At 43.8% G+C, this 22972-nt stretch overlaps 1 long non-coding RNA gene across 1 annotated transcript; it reads right to left on the bottom strand.

Moving 5' to 3' along the window:
• Positions 1–759: 759 nt before the first annotated feature.
• LOC138658374 (uncharacterized) lies at positions 760–22547 on the bottom strand. Its single transcript, XR_011317474.1, has 3 exons — positions 22506–22547; positions 12153–12180; positions 760–814 (listed from the first exon to the last, which is right to left on the bottom strand). It is a non-coding gene; the product is annotated as an uncharacterized lncRNA (long non-coding RNA).
• Between the last annotated feature and the right edge of the window lie 425 nt (positions 22548–22972).

The following is a 22972-nucleotide window of genomic DNA, read 5'->3' as shown; positions in this document are numbered from 1 at the left end:
TAGATATGTATCCAAAGCGAATTGCAGCTGGAATTGTCGTAAAAGGAGGCTCTACCTAGTATTGACTTTAGGGGGGTGAATAGTTATGCACACTGAAGTTTTCAGTTTGTCCGATTTTTGGGAAATTCCAGGTTGTGAGATAGCAAATCACGAAAAATGCCAAGGGGTGAATACTTTTGCGAGCCATTCTAAATTGCAGCCGGACCCAATAGAAGAAGGAAGAAGAGTTCAATTGTGTCATATTTAAAATGTAGAACGACAAGAGATATCTGAACAGCACACTGATTTTTTTTTCATTACACAAAATATTTATGATCAAGCACTTGGTTATTGTTTTTATTGATAGCTCATCATAAAATGTTTCAATAACCATCCCATGATCCTGAAAAACATCACGGCCACATACTTATCTGCAGATCGTATGTCCAGGTGATGTGAGTTCAGATAACTTACATCTGCAGATAACTCAACACCTAGAGGTCTTCAAACAGCATTATAATGTGGGTCGAGATCAAACAGAAGGGTCGGAAAGTTTGTGTTGCCATCTTATCATTAGGATTCCTGAAGTCAGCTTTCTATTGTTGTTTATGGTCTTAAATCCATATCCGTAATGACAATTTAAGCGAATAAGACAAAATAGATAAAGTTCTAGGATTGGTCTGAAAATGAACTTGGTTTCCCGATGCACCGGGGGATTCATAGAGGTCAGAGTGTTGACAAGGCCCCGGGGCAATACGCTCGGTCTTCAACGCGAACACATTCCTATTCTTTCTGCCCCATCCTGGAAGATCTTGCTTTAAATGGCTTTAAACCTCTGTCAAGAAGACAAATGTCCTTGTTGAGTCACAGGAATGATTAATCTTCTACTAAACAAATTAATGGAGGTTAAATAGATGGTGTTTTTTAGACAGCCAGGTTAAAAAAATGTTCAAGGAGCTTGTGCTTCTGGCCATAATACATCCTCCTGTTATCAGTACTAGCGTCCTGTACAGCAGAAGGAAGGTGACCATTGGTCATCTTCACACTCGGGATGCACTTGTATAATTAGTTGTGTAATTCTTCACTTTCCTATGGAGTTAGAAAACATTGAGGAGTAAAAACATTTATCTTTGCTGGAGCTAGCACCTGTCTCTTGATGTCGGCAAACTAGTTATAGAGAAAACAAAAACTGGTTATATAAACGCTCTGTACTTTTTTTTACCTTTCCTTTTGGCTTGAGATATTCCCTGATGGGTGGCACAAGAAGACCAGTTTAAAAAAAAAAAACATTTGTGTTATTCTGCTTGCCATTCTAACCCAAAACATTTTTTTAAAACACCATTCTGTACTAGGCCATTTTTTTAATTTTTCTTCTTTTATTTTTTATTCTTCCTCTTCAAAAAGCCATAACGTTGATATTTTTTAATTGATAATACCATTGGAGGGTTGTTTTTTGCAGGAAGAGTTTTGAATTACTTTTGAATTACATAATCTATTTTCCATATACTGTAAAAAAAAAAAAGGGAATACTCACTTCATCAGTGACCTCTGAGGCCACCCGGCTCATTTCAGGCCATTCTCCAATTGTCTTCTTCTTCTTCTAGCACACTGGATCCTTGGCCTCTTAGCAGTAGGCCAGGTCCTCCAACTGTGTCCATGCCCCCGAAGTCAAGGTACACATGACGCTCAGTGACTTACGGGGCATGGACATGCGCAGAAGTCCTGGCCTAATGTGAAGAGACCAGGGATGCAGAGTGTGATTTAAGAAAAAAGAGAACTAGATGCCATAAAACGGGCAGCGAGGTGGCTGGAAAGGAAAGTATTATTATTATTGTTTTGGTGTTTTTTTTTTACAAATTTTCACCTCATCTTTTATCTTTACTGCTATCTCAATGTCTGCCGTCCAGTCTTCTTCTGTCCACCATTGCGCACTACATCTCCAGGCTCTTCACCAAGACTTACAGCTCGTCCAGACCTCAGAAGTCATTGGGCATCATAAGGTCACTACGCAAGTCTTGACATCACGACATGCAGTGCTCTTTGAAGCTTGGACACAACCAGAAGTCTTGGCTTATTGCGAAGAGCCTGGAGATACACAAAAAGAAGACCGGAATCGGCGGGACAGCTGGAGAGGTGGGCGCTGAGGTGAGTAAAAGATTTGAGATTTTTTTTGAACAACTGACATTTATATCTATAAAATCAAACTAGAGAAGTAAGGGCTTACCATGCCTGTATTCCTAGGCCATAAAGGGTTAAAAGATATCGGTCAGATAGGATGAAGGAGTGCAGTTTTCAGTTGGAGACCAATAACTCGAATCTTTATGTAAAAACCAGGAATAGCACATCCAAATTCTTTTAGTATAAAAAGTTATTTCTTTGTTCCATTTCCATTAAAAAACAAGTATCAGTAGTGTTTTCTCATTGTAAAGAACTGACGAGTTACATGTAGGTTGGATGTTCGTAAGCCGGGGACTGCCTGCAAAAATTGTGGTGAAACGGTGAAACAAAAACAATTCCGCAATTGTGTCTTAGGTCATAAAAAGTGGTTAAACAGTGGAAAGGGAAGGAAATAGCACCACATAGAGTGAGTATATCAAACATAAATATAAATGATAGTAGAACATTCTAAGAAGCTCATCATGGACAGTAAAGAAAGATCTACATACACCAATGTAGGTGATTGTGTGAGTTGCAGCCAGTGTTTCCTGAGTTCCAAGGCGTTAGGATTCTCTGAACTTTATATACACCCAAAAAAGTAGCAAATATTGATCAAAAGCGCATCATGGCTATTAGTCCATGTTTAATATGGGAGTGATATTTATTGGGGCAGATCTAAAATAAAATTAAAAAATAACATGGTTGTAAAAACGATGAGGGATGTTTGTAATAGAGTGATGTAGCTTCTAAAAGAAACATGTTTCAGGCAATCAGTCCCATTCAAAACGGTTTACATCTTTACTTCAGCGTGGTCTGCATGCTAGAAGATTTATGAGGGTACATGACCATACCACCAGTCACAGGTCACAGGCACTATTGTCTTCCATGGGCCAGGGGGCATCTACACTGGGTGAGGGACCAGTGGGATGTAGTTCAGTTCATTGATGAAAGTCAACTCATGATGAGCAGAAATGATGGCCACCAACGATATTTGAGATGTCAAAGAGAGCATTATGTCTCACCACTGTTTTCACCAGACGAGCCTTTGGTGGTGTTGGGTCTAGTCCATATAGAACTGCCCTAAATGTTGTAACAAACCCCTACTACTTGAATAACATCATTATTCTAGTCATTGTACCTCTGCATGAACGACACATGCCAAATTTCTTCTTCATGGACAACAATGCTACAGCTCATCAAGATCACTTCATAAAGGAATGGCTGCTGGAGACTGAGATAGATATCTCTATCTGAGATATCTCAAATAGAGTGGCCTGCACCTTCTTCAGTCCTGAATCTCATAGAAAACCTATGGGATCAGTTGAGTCGCCATTTATAGTCTCGTAACTCTGTACTCAAGAACCTCAATGACCTGAGGGCCGCTCTTCAAGAACAGTAGGAAGCCATGCTTCTGCATACAATAACTTGACTTGTGAACAGCATGAGATGTTGCTTTCAAGCTGTATTTGCTGCCCAAGGCCACATAACAAATTATTGAGACATTGACATTTTTTGCTGTGGTATACCCACCACTGTTGTTGTCTTTTGTTTCAATAAATTGTTTAAGAGGAGGAAATCGCCATTGCTGATTCTACTTAAATACCCTACTTTCATGATAAAATAGTGTAGCGTGAACGTTTTAGATTTTCCTTAAATTTCACCCATAAGCCATATATCTCTAGTGTATGTACTGCAGGTATTGTGAGGATTCTGAATAGAACCCGAGAGTGGACCCTCTGGGTCGTGGCTCTAGAGCTCCCGAGGACGAGTGGATCAGATGGAACTACCCCCTATACAGGGAGCATTAGGAGCAGGCCCAAGGGTGATGGAGAGACAACTGCTAGAGCCAAAGGGGTGACCAAGTCAGAGAAAAGGAGACAGAAGACAGAAAAAACTGGAACTGGGAAAGCTGGGTATATGAAGGAACTTCAGGAGCCGGACATGGACAGAAACGATGCTGCAAAAAAGGAGACAAAAGGTAATAAAGACAAGAGGACAAGACTAGATGCAGGACAAGAATATGTTATGACAAAGGGCAAGAAAGACAGAAACTCAGGGACTAATATGATGGAGACACGAGGCAGGTATGATTGAGACACAGGGCTGGTAAGGCGGAAACACGGGGCACTGGCACAGTGCAGGTATGACGGAGATATGGAGCTGGTATGGCAGAGACATAGGACCAGTACGGCGGAAACACGGACACAGGCACAGGGTAGATATGGCGGAGACATGGAGCACAGGCACAGGCAGGTAAGGTGGAGACACGGGGTAGAGGCACAGGGCAGGTAAGGCGGAGACACATGGCCAATATGGCAGAGACACGGAGCACAGGGTAGGTAAGGCGGAGACACGGGGCCAATACGGCGGAGACTCGGAGAACAGGGCAGGTAAGACGGAGACACAGGGCCAATACGGTGGAGACTCGGAGAACAGGGCAGGTAAGGCGGAGACACGGGGTACAGGCACACGGCAGGTAAGGCAGAGACACGGGGTACAGGCACAGGGCAGGTAAGGTGGAGACATGGAGGAGCCTGAAAGGGACACAAGAACGCTGACAACAAGGTACAGCAAAAAACTCAGAAGCTCAGGCGTCTTACCTGGGAACACGCCAGGAAGAAATACCCGATGGGTGCCGCCATGTTGGGGCGGAGCCATCGGGTTGCGACCTCCAGGGGAGCCCTGCGGCGAAGAAACGATGCGCCGGGAACCAGAAAAGACAGCGGAGGAGTGACGAGGGACAGAGTCGGGAGCGCACCGAGGGATGAGAGAAGGCAGGTAGATATGTGCGGACTTGACAGGTAAGATATTTATAGTTCCCAAGTCCCCTATATAACTGTTCAATTAGTTTATTTTTACTTTTTGGTGTGACAGACCCTGTTTAATTATGGCAATGGATGAGATGATTTGACTCGGCTGTTATTACTTATGTATATTGACCAATATGTGTATGGATATATTCTATCACATATTATATAGGATATGGTATCATTGGATGGCGAGCTTCGGTCTACTAGTGTGCTAATTTATCAAGATGGGAAAATCTAGACACAATCTAAGATATGAAGGTATCTGGGGGCCCTAAAGGTACCTTCACACATAACGATATTGTTAACGATATCGTTGCTATTTGTGACGTAGCAACGATATCGTTAATGAAATCGTTATGTGTGACAGCGACCAACGATCAGGCCCCTGCTGGGAGATCGTTGGTCGCTGAATAAAGTCCAGAACTTTATTTCGTCGCTGGACTCCCTGGAGACATCGCTGGATCGGCGTGTGTGACACCGATCCAGCAATGTCTTCACTGGTAACCAGGGTAAACATCGGGTAACTAAGCGCAGGGCCGCGCTTAGTAACCCGATGTTTACCCTGGTTACCATCCTAAAAGTAAAAAAAAACAAACACTACATACTTACCTACCGCTGTCTGTCCTCCAGCGCTGTGCTCTGCACTCCTCCTGTACTGGCTGTGAGCCGGAAAGCAGAGCGGTGACGTCACCGCTCTGCTTTCCGGCTCACAGACAGTACAGGAGGAGAGCAGAGAAGCAGAGCGCAGCGCTGGAGGACAGACGGCTGTAGGTAAGTATCTAGTGTTTGTTTTTTTTACTTTTAGGATGGTAACCAGGGTAAACATCGGGTTACTAAGCGCGGCCCTGCGCTTAGTTACCCGATGTTTACCCTGGTTACCGGCATCGTTGGTCGCTGGAGAGCGGTCTGTGTGACTGCTCTCCAGCGACCAAACAGCGACGCTGCAGCGATCCGGATCGTTGTCAGTATCGCTGCAGCGTCACTTAATGTGAAGGGGCCATAAGGCTGGCTATGCACATTAGATGACTGTCGGCCGAACGATGCTTCGACTGATTATTCAGCAGACAGCCCAGTCAGCCGAGTCTCCCATACATAGGAACTCTCATTCAGCCACCTTTCCCATACAGAGGAAGTCTCATTTGGTGAACTCTTTCATTCAAAGGAGCATTCGTTCAGCTCAGCTCTCTATGGGAAGCCCACCTACTGACGTGTTGGCAGGTGGCTTATCCCCAGGAGAGCAATGTGATTGGCAGTCCAAATTCAGACATGTGTGATCGAAATCTCTCCAATCCATCAATCATCGAGTAACCCCATACACATTAGACCGTCAGCCAAACTCGTCAATATTGGCGGGTAAAGCCGACATTAGAATAATATGAATAAAGGCCTTCATAGCAGTACATTAATCTCTTCATGTTGTTATTTGGCCTTTGAGATATTACCAGTATCAGGACATTTGTAAGGGAAGCATTTCATCATATATGATTAATATCAAAGAAGACTGACTTGACAGTTCAGAAGACCAGTCAAACCAGTTCACCCTACAGGTCCAATTTCAAACTCATATATTGTATTTATTGGATCTATTGGGTTGTCGTTGTTGAATAGTGTAAACTTGACTGTGATCAGTGTCCTTTATTAATAGCTCCCAATTAACAATTACAAAAATTTGGAAAGTTTAGATATATAAATTAGCTTAGAAATGATGACCTCTCCACAAAATAACGTTCCAATCCACGGGTGAATTCTAGTCTGTGGCTGGCTCTAGGGAATATCTCACATTTATTATAACTGGCATTTCATATGCTAGTCAAAAAAATAGATAATTTTCTGGCTTTATTGATCTGTCCAAAATTTGTAGAGTAAGTCCTCTTCCGGTGAACGAAGATTACTTATATCTGTACTTTTTGAAACACAAACGTTCCAAAAAAGTTCCAAATCCTTGTATAAAAAAAAGTCATGTACCATTATATATAACTTTTTAGAACTCTGTACATGCCAAAAATTGGAAAAATTTAATAATACTTGTGGACCTATATTTTTTATTTTGCAAAAATCATCCCCAATTTTTTCCATTGTAATTAATGCTTTGTTTACCCAAATTTCAGGGTTAAAGAAAACTTATATTGCAAATAACTTGAAAGATTATCTGGGAAAAAAGTTAATATATCAGAATGTAATACACTTAGTGATATAAATGGGGTCTGTAAGTCAAAGCTGAGACCTGACCTCTCCTAGAGTAAAACACACATTCACACATTCTTAAGGTTGAGTGGACCATGAACTGAGTTGAGAAGCTCTGTCACCCAGAGGATACGAGAGGTGATCTATTATCAGCAGCCTGAGAGTGCAGGTAGAGCCCCAGCATCAATCTTACTCAGCAGGAACAGCATAGGTGAGGTGATGAAAAATAGAAATGTTTCGTCTTCTTCAGTCATAAGTCCCTGATTGATGGCACGGATGAGATCTGTAATGTAACATAGTAACATAGTTAGTAAGGCCGAAAAAAGACATTTGTCCATCCAGTTCAGCCTATATTCCATCATAATAAATCCCCAGATCTACGTCCTTCTACAGAACCTAATAATTGTATGATACAATATTGTTCTGCTCCAGGAAGACATCCAGGCCTCTCTTGAACCCCTCGACTGAGTTCGCCATCACCACCTCCTCAGGCAAGCAATTCCAGATTCTCACTGCCCTAACAGTAAAGAATCCTCTTCTATGTTGGTGGAAAAACCTTCTCTCCTCCAGACGCAAAGAATGCCCCCTTGTGCCCGTCACCTTCCTTGGTATAAACAGATCCTCAGCGAGATATTTGTATTGTCCCCTTATATACTTATACATGGTTATTAGATCGCCCCTCAGTCGTCTTTTTTCTAGACTAAATAATCCTAATTATAATGTGAGTGGAGAAGACTTTTCTACTAGAGGAAAGGATGTGGAGATCATTGCTCTGTCATCAGCAGTAGATCTCAGTACTGTAAGGCACAATGCCCCTTGGGCCAGAGATAGAGGGCAAGGGGCAGTGTCAGGACAAGGGGCTGCTTAAGTCATCTGCAATGTCAGCATTGGGTGGAGGAGTACCCGTTGTCCTCCACATCTCAAGCTGCAATCATCTCCCTTGAAATGAGGGGTACTGAGCTAATTTTAAGAAGAGTTTAACTACCTGGGTCTGCAGTCATTCAATGGTCGTTGCTGAACCTCAGAAGTAAAAGTGCTATCTTGTTAATGTTTAAAGTGTTCTTCAGTTACATAAATGGAATGATGACACCAAGACCTCATGTCCTCCATATGCAATGCCAGGCAGCAGCAAGAAAGAATCCTACTGTTACCTATGCATGAAACTGCTCTACCTATTAGAGATTGGGACCCTGACAGGTGGAGATTACCTACATTTACCAATTTTAATAAAGGTTGCATCATCAGATCATGACCCCACATACTCCGTAAAATCTCCCTGATTGTTTGTCTGGACGTCGGGGCCCCATCTGATGACTGAGCATCCGAACATTATACTCAAGAAAAAAGACAAGAGATTTGCTACCTTTCCGGTATAGCCTCCCCTTTATTCCAAGATTCTCCTATACTATCAGGAAACGTGGCAAGTATTAGGATACCCTCCAGAATTATTTCATGAATCATTTTCTATTCGTTGCTTACATAGCTCCAACATATGCAGATCTTTCCCCTCCGAATTGTATAAAGCTGATGCTGATTGGATGGAGCGGATCACGTGATGTGTATTTGTGTAATGAGGAGGGTGAGGTCAAAGGATACTACTACGCCCTTCATCATGGAATGCAGAATTATTAGGAGCGTGTTTTCCGCAGGCAAAATGGACCAAAAAAGAGATTTACCTGACTCTGTAAAGTCACAAATTGTTCCCAGTCTACAGATGATCTGGCTCTTGATATTGTCAGACATTGGGCCATTCACAGAAACAGAAAATTTTTTATTGCAATAATCAACAGGTGGCAAAAAATGTGATGAGAAAAAAAGCTGCAAAATAACTGTCCAGGATTTAAGAAGAATCAAACGTGAAGCGACAAGGAGCCATTATCCTCCAGAGCTGTTATATTACAGAGCAGCCTCCCTGGAGGCCAATAGTACAAGGTGTTCAGTGCTCACAGACACAGCCGAGGTGAGGAGGCTGAGCCCGACCACCATTGAGAAAGACACAGAAGTACAAGGTGTTCAGTGCTCAGAGACACGGCCAAGGTGAGGAGGCTGAGCCTGACCACCACTGAGCAAGACACAGAAGTACAAGGTGTTCAGTGCTCAGAGACACAGCCGAGGTGAGGAGGCTGAGCCCGACCACCACTGAACAAGACTCAGAAGTACAAGGTGTTCAGTGCTCAGAGACATGGCCAAGGTGAGGAGGCTGAGCCCGACCACCATTGAGAAAGACACAGAAGTACAAGGTGTTCAGTGCTCAGAGACACGACCAAGGTGAGGAGGCCGAGCCCGACCAACACTGAGCAAGACACAGAAGTACAAGGTGTTCAGTGCTCAGAGACATGGCCGAGGTGAGGAGGCTGAGCCTGACCACCACTGAGCAAGACACAGAAGTACAAGGGGTTCAGTGCTCAGAGACACGGCCGAGGTGAGGAGGCCGAGCCCGACCACCACTGAGCAAGACATAGAAGTACAAGGTGTTCAGTGCTCAGAGACATGGCCGAGGTGAGGAGGCTGAGCCTGACCACCACTGAGCAAGACACAGAAGTACAAGGTGTTCAGTGCTCAGAGACACGGCCGAGGTGAGGAGGCTGAGCCTGACCACCACTGAGCAAGACACAGAAGTACAAGGTGTTCAGTGCTCAGAGACATGGCCGAGGTGAGGAGGCTGAGCCTGACCACCACTGAGCAAGACACAGAAGTACAAGGGGTTCAGTGCTCAGAGACACGGCCGAGGTGAGGAGGCCGAGCCCGACCACCACTGAGCAAGACATAGAAGTACAAGGTGTTCAGTGCTCAGAGACACGGCAGAGGTGAGGAGGCTGAGCTCGATCACCACTGAACAAGACACGGAATTACAAGGTGTTCAGTGCTCAGAGACATGGCCGAGGTGAGGAGGCTGAGCCTGACCACCACTGAGCAAGACACAGAAGTACAAGGGGTTCAGTGCTCAGAGACACGGCCGAGGTGAGGAGGCCGAGCCCGACCACCACTGAGCAAGACACAGAAGTACAAGGTGTTCAGTGCTCAGAGACACGGCAGAGGTGAGGAGGCTGAGCCTGACCACCACTGAGCAAGACACAGAAGTACAAGGGGTTCAGTGCTCAGAGACACGGCCGAGGTGAGGAGGCTGAACCTGACCACCACTGAGGAACACATAGACGTACAATTTGTTCAGAGACACAGCCAAGGTGAAGAGGCTGAACCCAACCACTACTGAACAAGACACAGAAGTACAAGGTGTTTAGTGGTTAGAGACACAGCCGAGGTCTAGAAGCCTGAGATCTGACTACCATGAGCAAGACACAGAAGTATAAAGTGTTAGTTGCTCAGAGACACCGCTGAGGCGAGGAGATGGAAACTTGACCACCACTGAACAAGATACAGAAGGTGAAATGTCAAGACTGGACCAAGAAATATCTGCATTCAAAGATTTTCTGAACTGATGAGATGATAGTGACTCTTGACGGACCACATGGATGGGTCTGTAGCTGCTGGGTACACATAAGTTGGCCAATTTATACACTAAGTATTCTCAATTCTTATGTTCTAGAGCAGTAGTGCAATTCATATGTCATATTTTTATACAAAAAGAAAAAAAAAAAAAAAAAGAGCATGAACCGCACATCCCAAAATCATACGTTGATCTAAAGCCGCTAGGCAAAAATCTATATACTGAACATGAGGTTTTCAGTTTAACATTCTGATCAGACTGTATGAAGCCCACTGCCACTTCACGGCAAACCTCGTAGTGGGTCCTATCGCCCTAACGGAGCGGAGCCGTGCGGCGACCACCGCCACAGCGGCCACGCACCAGCAGGGCAGACGGCCTGTTGCCCCACAGCACCCATGCTGCGAGACTGAGCCCCCATGACTCCAGACCGCGCCGCCCCACCAGCACAAAGCCACAGCAACAATGGCCGCCACACCGCACCAGCACCAAAATGAAAGGAGCATTGAAACTCACCTTCCTCCAGCTCTTCAGTGAGAGCCAAAATGGGCCGTTAGGGCGATAGGACCCACTACGAGGTTTGCCGTGAAGAGGCAGTGGGCTTCATACAGTCTGATCAGAATGTTAAACTGAAAACCTCATATTCAGTTATATTAATTTTTGCCTAGCGGCTTTAGATCAACGTATGATTTTGGGATGTGCGGTTCATGCTCTTTTTTTTCTTTTTTGCAAAGCATGTCATATTTTTATGTTTTCATGCTATAGCGCTACAGAGTGCAACTTTTTTTGTTTGTTCTAAGTGGATCAGTTATGGGCCCAGACCTCCACTTCCACTCAGACGTCAGCAAGGTGGAAGTGAAGGACTGCTATGGGCTAGGATTATAATAGATGAGCTAATTGGGTTTTTGAGTTTAACATACACTCAACATCAACTCCCAAACCTACTGCTAGTTTTTAGAAGATACATTATTCAAGCCGTGGTACAGGAAAACGTCTATATTTTTCAAGAAAACCATGATTTTTATGCAGGACAATTCTCCATCACAATCAAAGCCTCCTCTGCTTTAAATAATAATGACCTGTTCCCTTCCACACCAGACCTAAACCCTATTGAGCATACAACTTAGACTCACAGCACCTTATGGAACAAAAGGGTCAACATTGCCCAAAGGTGAAGCACACGTCACATCCAAGGAGTCCTTCTCAAAACACGTCCAAAAACCAAAGCATAAATAAGGACAGCGCCTCACGAGTTGGTGAATTTGATTCACATTTATGTGAGGTAAATTCACCAACTTGTGAGGTGCTGTCCTTATTTATGCTTTGGTTTCTAAATCCTATTGAGAACTTGTCGGTCCTTCTTAAATTCTTAAGCGACAAACTTACGGTGAAGGAGAACAGTCACCTCTCGGAGCAGTGTCTGGGAGGCTGTGGTTGGTGCTGCCCAAAAAGATGATGGTCATCAACAGATTAAAAACTGACAGACTCCATGGATGGAGATTATGACTGTTACTGAAAAGAAGGGTGGTAAATTGGTCACTGATATTTCTTTGAAATGTCAGAAATGTACGGTGTACCTTTTCAGCTCTTTAGTTATTATTCTCCCTGTAACAGATAAAAATAAATAATTGAGATGGGAACATTTATGTATTTCATTTAGTTGCATAATAATTCTGCACACATAGATATTCTCCTATGAAAGACAAAACCTCAATTTTAGTTTTTTTTTTTTTTTTTAAATATTCAGGTTTATTAACCTTTTAGACTGACCAACAGCACTGGAGATGTTCAATAATAATATAATCAAAATACAAATTTGCTTATAATAGTGCACAAGCTCCATGCAAACGGTGCTCTTGGGTGAATTCAAATCCAGGAGTAGTGATGGGCGAACCCGAACAGGAACGTTCGGGGTCTGTACCGAACACCTACTGTACTCCAGGAAGTCCATGTTATTGTTCAGCTTCGGCACCCTGAGCATCAGGTATTTCCCACGCTGTCATCTGTATAAGATTATTAACACTGGTCAGAGCGCCAACAGCTGTGACCGGCTTTAAAAAGTTTACCTCTGGTCACTGAGGCGTCGGCTAAAGAGAGAGTACTACTGCCATCAGCATACGCCTGCTGCCACTAATACCAGTGAGAGCAGGCGCTGCTGATAGTATTCATCAACCGGTGACTGCGCTATAATAAATAAAAAAATGTAATAAATAAAATGGGGTCTGTTCTATTTTTGATAATTAGCATAGGCAAAACTGACAGCTGTTAGCTTTATCATGCATAATTATCAAGAATAGAGGGATCCCCATGCTGTTTTTTAAAAATATTTCCATTGAAGCCCATGTCACTTCTAAAAAGCAGAAAATAGTAAACAACAAAAATACTCATCTTAAGCCTAATCCACCAATGCCCATATCCCCTGTAAAAAAAAAAATGAAAATAATGAAAAACCATATTCCTAACCTGTCCAAAGTTCAGCTAATCCATACTGTCCCAGTTACCGCACCGCTCGCTGTGTGAAAAAGTTCTCACGCAGCAGTGCCATAAGTGAGTTCAACAAAGCTCAGCTATGAACTCTGGTGAAATTTTTCACAGAGGGAGCTCAGCGCTAGACACTAACAGGAGAGATGACACTCATTTGTCGTGTGTCAGCTGACAGAGAGTGGTCACTGATGTGAACGCATTCCAAATCATCCAAGTCATTGTAAGATAGTAAGAATTAGCTGCACTTCAGACAGTTGAGGAATATGATTGCTTATTATTTTTCCTTTTTTTACAGGGGACATGGACATCTGTGGATTAGGTGTAAGGCGAGTATTTTTGTTCATTATTTTTTTTATTTTTACAGGTGGAATTTGCTTCAATGGAATGGACAAAAGGTTAGTATAAGTGTGTTTGATATTTTTAAATATTTTTGCAAAACAGGGTGTGAATTTTTATTTTAAATAAAGGACTTTATTCTGGCTTGGTTTTTATTTACAATATGACTATTGGATTACTAACCTGTGGGCTTGATGTCACCTGACCATACAAAGGTGACATCAACCACACAAATATGAACCCTACTTGACACTGCCTCAGGGCAAGTAGGAAGAGCTGGGCAAAGTGCCAGAGTTGACACATCTAATAGATGCACCTTTTCTGATGCGGCTGCGTGCTGCTATCTTTAAGCTGGGGGGAAAATCCAATGTTCCATACCAGCCCAAAGCAGTATACTTAAGCTTGGCTGGTTGTCAAAAATGGGGAGGACCACACACCATTTTTTTAAATTATTTATTTCAATAATTAAAAAAATTATTTGGGGACTCCTCTATTCTTGATAACCAGCCATGATAAAGCAGATAGCTGGGGGCTGGTATTAACAGGCTGGTAAGGCACCATGTATATTGCCCACCCAGCCTAAAGATAGCAGCCAGCAGCTGCACCAGAAAAGGTGCATTTATTAGATGCACCAACCCTGGTGCTTTGCCTGGCTCTTCAAACTTGCCCTATGGCGGTGGCAAGTGAGGTTCATATTTGTGGGGTTGATGTCCTCTTTGTATTGTCAGGTGCCATCATGCTCACAGTTTAGTAATCCCATAGCCATATTGTAAATAAAAAAACACAGCCAGAATAAAGTCCTTTATTTAAAATAAAAATCCACACAAAAAAATCAGTTTTGCCATGCTGGTTATCAAAAATAGAACAGACCCCAAGAAATTTTTTAATTAATTAATTAATTTATTTATTTATTTATTTATAGCACAGGTGGTGGCTGATGAATACTTCCATCAGCAGCGCCTGCTCTCACTGTTACTAGCGGCAACAGGCCTAGACTGATGAGATAATACACCCTCATCACCTGTCTCTGTGAACGGAGGTAAACTTTTTATAATAATCTTACCGCCGATCAGAGGCAATGTTTGCCGTGCTGTCATGCAAATGACAGTGTGACAAACAACAAATTTTTGGGCCTCCCATTAATCTGAATGGGATCCGGGTTTGGGTATTATTCTGGTACCCGAACCAAACTTTTTTATATGCTCGGCACAAACCCGCCGGACCCAAACATCCAGCAGTTTGCCAATCACTATCCAGGATGCAAGTGCAAAAATCTTAATCATGAATCACTATATTTAATACATATATATATATATATATATATATATATATATATATATATATATATATATATATATATATGTATATATATACTGTAAATGGTCAAAGTACATTTCCTCAATTCAAGTATTAAATTGTATGAAATTACTATTGCTGATGACCAGAGTGTAGATCAAAGTGAAAATCATTATAATTCAGCACTGAGATCTTATCTGTCCTCTATACATTGATTTTACATACAGGTCGGAAACATGTAGACCTGTCTATACATTCTACAAGGGCAAGTCAGGGCAGCTCCACTAATAACCTGTAAACACTGATGAGTTTTATAGTTATTAATGACCCTTAGACATAATTAAGAATACTGTCAATATGTCAGTCACACGTTAAGTATTTCAGTGGAGACCCTTCTGTCGGATGTCACGTCAGCATCTTAATAATGAGACAAGAAGCAGCTTCTATATGCCCAGGCTTGCAGCACAATGCAGGGTGATGGTGGAAGGTATCTGCAGACTCAGTGATAAATCTTAAGATGCTACTCATTAAGGGTAGAGCAATAGTGTAGCGCTAGGATGTGCCATCACTTTATGGTCAATGTGGGTTAGATCTCTTGGACCCCCACCCATCCTAAAAATGAAGGCTTGAGGCATTGTTGCCTTCACTGTTTCATCCTGCGTGGTGGCCCCCAGCCATCCCAATGTTCAGGAAAATGTAGCGAACTACCATTCAAGTACTGTGAAAAGTTGGTGCAAATAAATTTGCTGGTCAAGGTAAATCTGCCACGTCCGTAATTTGTGGCCATGAGAAGGGAGCCGTGAGAACCACCTCTTAGCTGGCCTAGTGCAACATCGTTGTTGCAACGCTACACACACGTGACATCACACCAGGCCGTGTAATCAAAAGAAGAGCCTTGGATTCCAGCAGGTAGGAAGCAGTTCTCAGGACTGCTCACTAGCGGCCACAGATTAATGATGTGGCCGGTGGATCGGGTCCTGCAAATTGATTCTCATCAAAACTAGAAAGCAAACCTTCATAGGGCTTTCCCATTTGATAGACACTTCAACCCTAGCAAATAAGGCAAGTAGAAAGTGGGCCATGATTCATGCTTACCTTTGCAATTAAATGGGAGCCCCAAAGCTGAGGTCTATCCAGGGTAAAAAGTGTGGACGACTGCCCCTCAAATCCAAAAATCTGAACGTTGTCCATAAAGTTGTGCAGAACATTCAGTCTTACATGGTCCGTTGAACAGTCCAGGACAATTCAATTAATCCCTTACATACACAGTCTTAAGCGTGCCTTAAAAACGCATTTCTTTAGACTGGCCTATTGCCTCACCACACTTATCTAACTATTCCTGTTTTGCCCATACAAAGCTTTCTTCAAAACCAAGACCCTCATAGCATGTGTTCCCACACCCTCCATTCACTTATTAGCTCTCTGTACCTGTACTTGTCATGATACTGGTTAGTGACCGGTTCATGCAGTGTTACTTGAATCCCCCTATGTATTTTATTATGGCTGGTCCGTAAAATACAAGCATTTTTTACCATCCACCTTTCGTGTCTCCCCTATTACCGCATAGATTGATAGCTTTCGAGAGGGACCTCTCTCTGTTTGGTATATGATTTGTGTGTTACTCTATAATGTCTTTATTGTCTGTAGAAGTCGTCTCTAAAATGTCAAATTCTGTGGAATATGTTGGAGCTATAGAAATTATTATACCCATCCTTACTTGTGCGGTTGGCACCCTACAAGGTGAGCCTATGGTGTTTACAAAGTCCAGCAACATCATGGCTTCACGTAGACTAGTAAACATCATATGCACCCAGGATACCGAACAGGAGATGTTGGTTGCAAAACTAATGATTGCCCTGGTCTAGCTACTATGAAGGACCGGACTGGATGCTAGACCACATCAGCTTGAATCTTATTGCTCAACTCAATAATTTGGAAGGCCCTCTAAGGGCCGGATATGTCCCTTGTAATTTATGCTTTCTACCAAGTTGGAAAGTGCCAAAAATGTCCATGCTGTTGACCAATAGGACCACTGTGCCATAGGGATTATGAGATGTTTTCATGCGTAGTTCATAGAATAGAAGTTATCTTCTGCCCAGGGCTGGCGTTAGGGGCAGGCAGACTAGGCACCTGCCTGGAGCCCCTCAACCTCAGGGGCCCCCAGCCAGTGACATGCAGCTAATAGCAGCAGACCATGCTGCCACTGTGGAGCCCATGAGTAAGAGGGGCCCGTCGCCGCCCCCCGCATCGCAAATTCAACTTATCGGCAACATAGATGCCAATACAGTTGAAAGCAATGATGAAAGAGTGAGCATCAGATGACGTTACCTATCCCATCATTTCCCCTCTGCTTCTGATGCAGCAGGTATGCAATGATGTCACTTCATTGTGCGCCCAGCTGTGCCAGCTGTGGAGCTGATGAGAAGCGCTGCAGAAGCCAGAGCAGCAGGAGAACGAGGAGGAGAGGTAAGTGTTGTATGTGTGTGTCTGCATTATACTGTGTGCGTAATACTGAAGGACTGTGGGGCTGCATTATAGTGTGTTTGTGTATGTATATGTATGTATGCGTGTATGCATTATACCGTGTGTGTGGAGCTGCATTATACTGTGTATGTGGGGGGGGTTGTATTATAATCTATGTGGAGGCTGCATTATAATTTATGGGGGCTGAATTATACGTTGAGGGGGTGCATTATACAATGGGGAGGACTATGGGATTCATTACACTATATGGATGACTATAGGATGCATTATACTATATGGAGGACTATGGGGAGTGTATTGGACTCTTGGGAGTGTATTATACTATATGGAGGACTATGGGGGGTATATTAAAGTATATGTAGGGATATGGGGCACATTATATAATAATGATAATAATCTTTAATTATATAGCCCCAAAATATACCATAGCGCTTTGCAGTTTAATAGTTTCAAACACAACAGTCATAAGTAACAATGTTAACAATACAATAATTAAAGCAAAATAAGACGCCCCTGCTCGTGAGAGCTTACAATCTACAATGAGGTGGGGGAGATACAAAGTACAGGTGTGTATTTACAATCATGTATTTCCAATGATGGTCCAGCCATCTTCAGGTGGTGGGGGATAGATGGAAGTAGTGAATCGGCTACACACACACAACATAAAATGACTGTGATTAGGGAACGTGATAGGCCGCTCTGAACAAATGTGTTTTGAGCGAGCGCCTAAAACTATGCAAATTGTGGATGGTCCTAATATCTTGGGGTAGAGCATTCCAGAGGATTGCCGCAGCACGGGAGAAGTCTTGGAGTCGGGAGTGGGAGGTTCGGATTAGTGCAGAGGTTAGTCAAAAGTCGTTTGCAGAGCGGAGTGGTCGGTTAGGCCGATAGACAGAAATGAAGGAGGAGATGTAAGGGGGGTGCCGCACTGTGGAGAGCTTTGTGCGTGAGAACAAGTACTTTGAATTGATTCCATAAAGAATGGGCAGCCAGTGTAAAGACTGGAGAAGAGCAGAGACATCTGAATACCGATTAGCTAGATGGACAACCCTGGCTGCAGCATTAAGGATAGATTGGAGAGGGGAAAGTCAAGTGAGGGGGAGGCCAATTAATAGAGAATTGCAGTAGTCCAGGCAGGAGTGGATCAGGGAGACAGTGAGGGTTTTTGTTGTTTCCATGGTGAGAAAAGGGCGGATTCTAGAGATGTTCTTTAGGTGTAAGCAGCAACAGCGGGCAAGAGATTTTATATGGAATGTGAAGGAGAGATCGGAGTCAAACATAACACCCGGACAGCGCGCCTGCTGCCGGGGTGTTATTATGGTGCCATCCACAAAGAGGTCAGGTTTAGGGAGGTTAGTAGATGGTGGGAGCAGAAGAAGTTCAGCTTTGGAGAGGTTGAGTTTCAGATAGAGAGTGGACATGATGTTGGAGACTGAAGACAGACAGTCACTGGCGTTCTGTAGTACAGCAGGGGTAAGGTCAGGGGAAGACATGTATAGTTGTGTGTCATCAGCGCAAAGATGTTACTGAAAGCCAAATCTGCTGATGGTCTGTCCAATTGGGACACAATTGGGGCCATGTAGAGAGAGAAGAGAAGGGGTCAAGTACTGAGCCCTGAGGTACCCCAAAAACAGGAAGAGGAGATGAAGTGGAGCCAGCAAACAAAACACTGGAGGAGCGATCAGAAAGGTAGGAAGAGAACCAGGAGAGAGCAGTGTCCTTAACGCCTAGTGACTGGAGCCTAGAGAGTAGGAGAGGGTGGTCAACAGTGTCGAAAGCTGCAGAAAGGTGGAGAAGAATGAGCAGAGAATGGTCACCATTACATTTTGCTGTCAGAAGGTCATTGGTCACTTTGATGAGTGCAGTTTCTGTTGAATGTAGGGGGCGGAAACCGGACTGTGAAGGGTCCAGGAGTGAGTGAGTAGAGAGGTTACGGATAAGGCGGGAGTAGACCAGGTGCTGCAAGAGTTTAGAGATGAATGGGAGATTGGAGACTGGTCTGTAGTTATTTGTGCAAGATGGGTCGAGGGTGGGTTTCTTTGGTAAAGGAGTAATGATAGAGTGTTTGAAGGAGGATGGGAAAATGCATGAGGAGAGGGAGAGATTAAAGATTGCAGTTAGGTGAGTTGTGATGACCGGAGAGAGAGACTGGAGGAGATGTGAGGGAATGGGGTCGGTAGTGCATGTAGTCGGACGACAACTTGAGAGGAGCCTGGAGACTTCTTCTTTTGTGATGGATCGAATGTGGAGAGTGAGCCAGGGGAAATGCAGGGAGGGATAAGAGTCACTGGACTTGGTGGCTGGGAGCGGATTTCCTGACGGATATTGTCTATTTTCTCTATAAAGTGGGAGGCCAGGTCATCAGCACAAATGCCTGTGATAGGGGCTTGTGCTTTTGGGCTGAGGAGGGAGTGAAAGGTGTCAAAAAGTTTCTTGGGGTTGTTGGATAGTGAAGAGATAAGGGTGGTGAAGTAGGTCTGTTTGGCGAGATGAAGGGCAGAGTTATAGGTTTTTAACATAAATTTGAAGTGGATGAAGTCTTGTGGTGTGCGAGTTTTCCTCCATAAGCGTTCAGCACTCCTAGAGCATCGCTGGAGAAATCGAGTTTGCAATGTGAGCCAGGGCTGTTTCACTCTGTGTTTGGAGGTTATGAGGGTGAGGGGAGCTACTTGGTCCAGGGTGCTTCTAAGAGTGTCATTGTAGTGGTGTACAGCCAGATCAGGACAGGAAAAGGAAGAGATTGGGGACAGTGATGAGTGTAGGGAGTCTGAAAGTGTATGAGGGTTAATGGCATGTAGATTTCTGATTTCTGATTTGTGAGCGTGAAGGAGAGAATGTTGTGGTCAGAGAGGGGAAGCGAGGGGAAGTGAGCTATTTAGGTAGGAGATTGAACAGAGCCAGACAAAGACCAAGTCAAGGGTGTTACCATCCTTGTGTGTCTCAGAGGTTGAGAGGTGTGAGAGGCCGAGAGAAGTGGTTAGTAATAGAAGCTGGGACGCAGATGTGGAAGTGGGGCTGTTGATGGGGACGGGTTGTGAATTCTGTGGTCAAGCTCCCTCCTGTGGTCATGAGTGGTACTTCGGCTGGTTCTGTCTATGAGCTTCCTCTGGTGGATGTGAGTGGGGCTGCGGCTTCTGAGTTTCCTTCCTCAGGTGACAAGGTTAAGTCGTTAGGTGCTGCTCTATTTAACTCCACCTAGTTTTTTGTTCCTTGCCTCCAGTCAATGTTCCAGTATTGGTCTTGCTCTCTCTCCTGGATCGTCCTTGTGGCCTGTCTTCACTGCATAAGCTAAGTTCTGCTTGTGTTTCTTGGTTTGCTATTTTTTCTGTCCAGCTTGCTATTTTGGTTTGTCTTGCTTGCTGGAAGCTCTGGGACGCAGAGGAAGCACCTCCGTACCGTTAGTCGGTGCGGAGGGTCTTTTTGCGCCCTCTGCGTGGTTGTTTGTAGGTTTTTGTGATGACCACAAAGCTATCTTTCCTATCCTCGGTCTATTCAGTAAGTCGGGCCTCACTTTGCTAAAATCTATTTCATCTCTGTGTTTGTATTTTCATCTTTACTCACAGTCATTATATGTGGGGGGCTGCCTTTTCCTTTGGGGAATTTCTCTGAGGCAAGTAGGCTTATTTTTCTATCTTCAGGGCTAGCTAGTTTCTCAGGCTGTGCCCGAGGTGCCTAGGTTTGGTCAGGAGCGCTCCACGGCTACCTCTAGTGTGGTGTGATAGAATTAGGGATTGCGGTCAGCAGAGTTCCCACATCTCAGAGCTCGTCCTATGTTATCAGGTCACTTTGTGTGCTCTTAACCACCAGGTCCATTGTGTTTCTGAACCACCAGTTCATAACAGGGATGTTGAAGTCTCCCAGGATAAGGGTTGGGAGTTCTGAGGACATAAAGGGCGGCAACCAGGTTGAGAAATGGTCCAGGAAGTGGGTGGGTGAGCCTGGGGGCCGATATATGACCGCTACTGAGGGAGAAGGGAAGAAAGAGCTTGATGGTGTGGACCTCAAAAGAAGGGAATGAGAGTGACGGAACTGGGGGGATGGCCTGGAACTATACTATATGGAGAACTATGGAGTGCATTATACTATATGGAGGACTATGGGGTGTGCATTATACAATATGGAGGACTATGGGGTGCTTTATACTATGTGGAGGACTATGAGGTGTATTATAATACATGGAGGACTATGGGGTGTATTCTACTAAACAAGAAAAATGCTGTCAATTCATCGAGTGATTGAATTGTTTATGCTGGAACAAAAATAATTGTTCTCAGCAGCACATCGCCGCTGTAAGTTGCAGATATGTTGCTGATAACATGATACTGTATGGAGACAGATTGATCGTTTTGTCCCCATCATTCTTCCTCAGCCATTGTAAAGAGACTTGAGAACAAGCGTCGATAGACTTCAATATTATATATAACAGCCTGTAATCAGCGCATGTAAATACAACCGAAATGTTTCTGTGTGATGGTACAATATGTCAGCGTTTGGGGCCCCACTTTAAACTTTTGCCCAGGGCCCCAGTTTGTCTAAAACCGGGCCTGCTTCTACTTCACGGCACCTCATGATGGTTTTTGGGCTGCTGGTTAGATGCTGACCTCAAGTCTTTAACTTTGCTATTGTATACAATTATAATTGGAGGCAATAATTTAATAAACACATGGTTAATCTCGATCATTGAGTTATTCAATATTTAAGGATCACCTCTGTATCCCCAACACTGGGGCAAAACCAATGGCTGCAATTTCTCTATCACTCAATTAAATGATCAGGGTTTTTTTTTCAAACATAACGCCTGTTTGAATCAAACTTGGGTCACCGTAAGGCTGAGGTAACATTAATTATTTTTCCGCCTGTCGGATCCCATGAAAAGTATGTGAAAACGGCCTGTTTATGAAAGGGAGCGGGCAAAGGCTGTGAGCTGATTATGTCAAACATATTCAAAGCTTCCTCTGCAGAGGGGATTATGGTCAGCGTAGCATATCATACACCTGCATTCACCGCTACTCATCGAAGAGACATTGGTAGAAAATTCCTTCACTGATACCTTTGGAAAAACATATAAAATTTTGGCAAATTGTGATAAATATCTTTAAGGAAAGATGACGGCTTTCTATATGGAATAGAGGTTAATTTTGGGGGGTTCACTGTACCTTTACCTAATAGTCCAATGGAATAATCTAAGTTGATTAGATGAACTTGGTTTAGTGCATAGCAAGTTGGTGACACATATAATTCTCCAGACGTAAGGAGGTTCTCCAATCAAAAAGTAAATTCAGCAGTGGGGAGCCATGGGGTTAAAAGAATAAAAAAATGCATACTCATACCCACACACAGCTCCTCGCTCCAGCGCTGTAATTCTGGTGGTCTCTGCTAAGCTGGGAGTGGGGATGTCATGGGCCACCAGTGACCTGACAGCTGCAGCCACCGATTGGATGTAGAGTCAAGAGCAGCCAATCAATATCTACACCAGTTGAGTCATTGGTTGTCCGAGCCCAGTAGAGACCACCGGGGCTACAGCGCTAGAGTGGGGAGCCGAGTGCGGGGCTGAGTATGCATTTTTAATTTTGATCCCCTGGTTACCTACCAGTGAATTATTTTTTGACCAAGGAACCCTTCAAGGGAATTTGTTCTTCACACCCAAATAGGGAGTATGAGGTCTGACCTGATTTCTGAAAAATCTTGAGGTATGGTCTAAGATACTATGAATTTAGGCATCTGGTTTCAGATCTGTTACATTTGGGTCTTGGTTAGGGGCTGAATTAATTTTGGAGTCTGGTCTGGAGTCGTGTAA

Source organism: Ranitomeya imitator, chromosome 1 (genome assembly GCF_032444005.1).
Source record: "Ranitomeya imitator isolate aRanImi1 chromosome 1, aRanImi1.pri, whole genome shotgun sequence".
NCBI classification, from domain to species: Eukaryota; Metazoa; Chordata; class Amphibia; order Anura; family Dendrobatidae; genus Ranitomeya; species Ranitomeya imitator.
The sequence above is the reverse complement of the archived record's forward strand: the minus strand, read 5'-3'. Positions and strand labels throughout refer to the sequence as shown.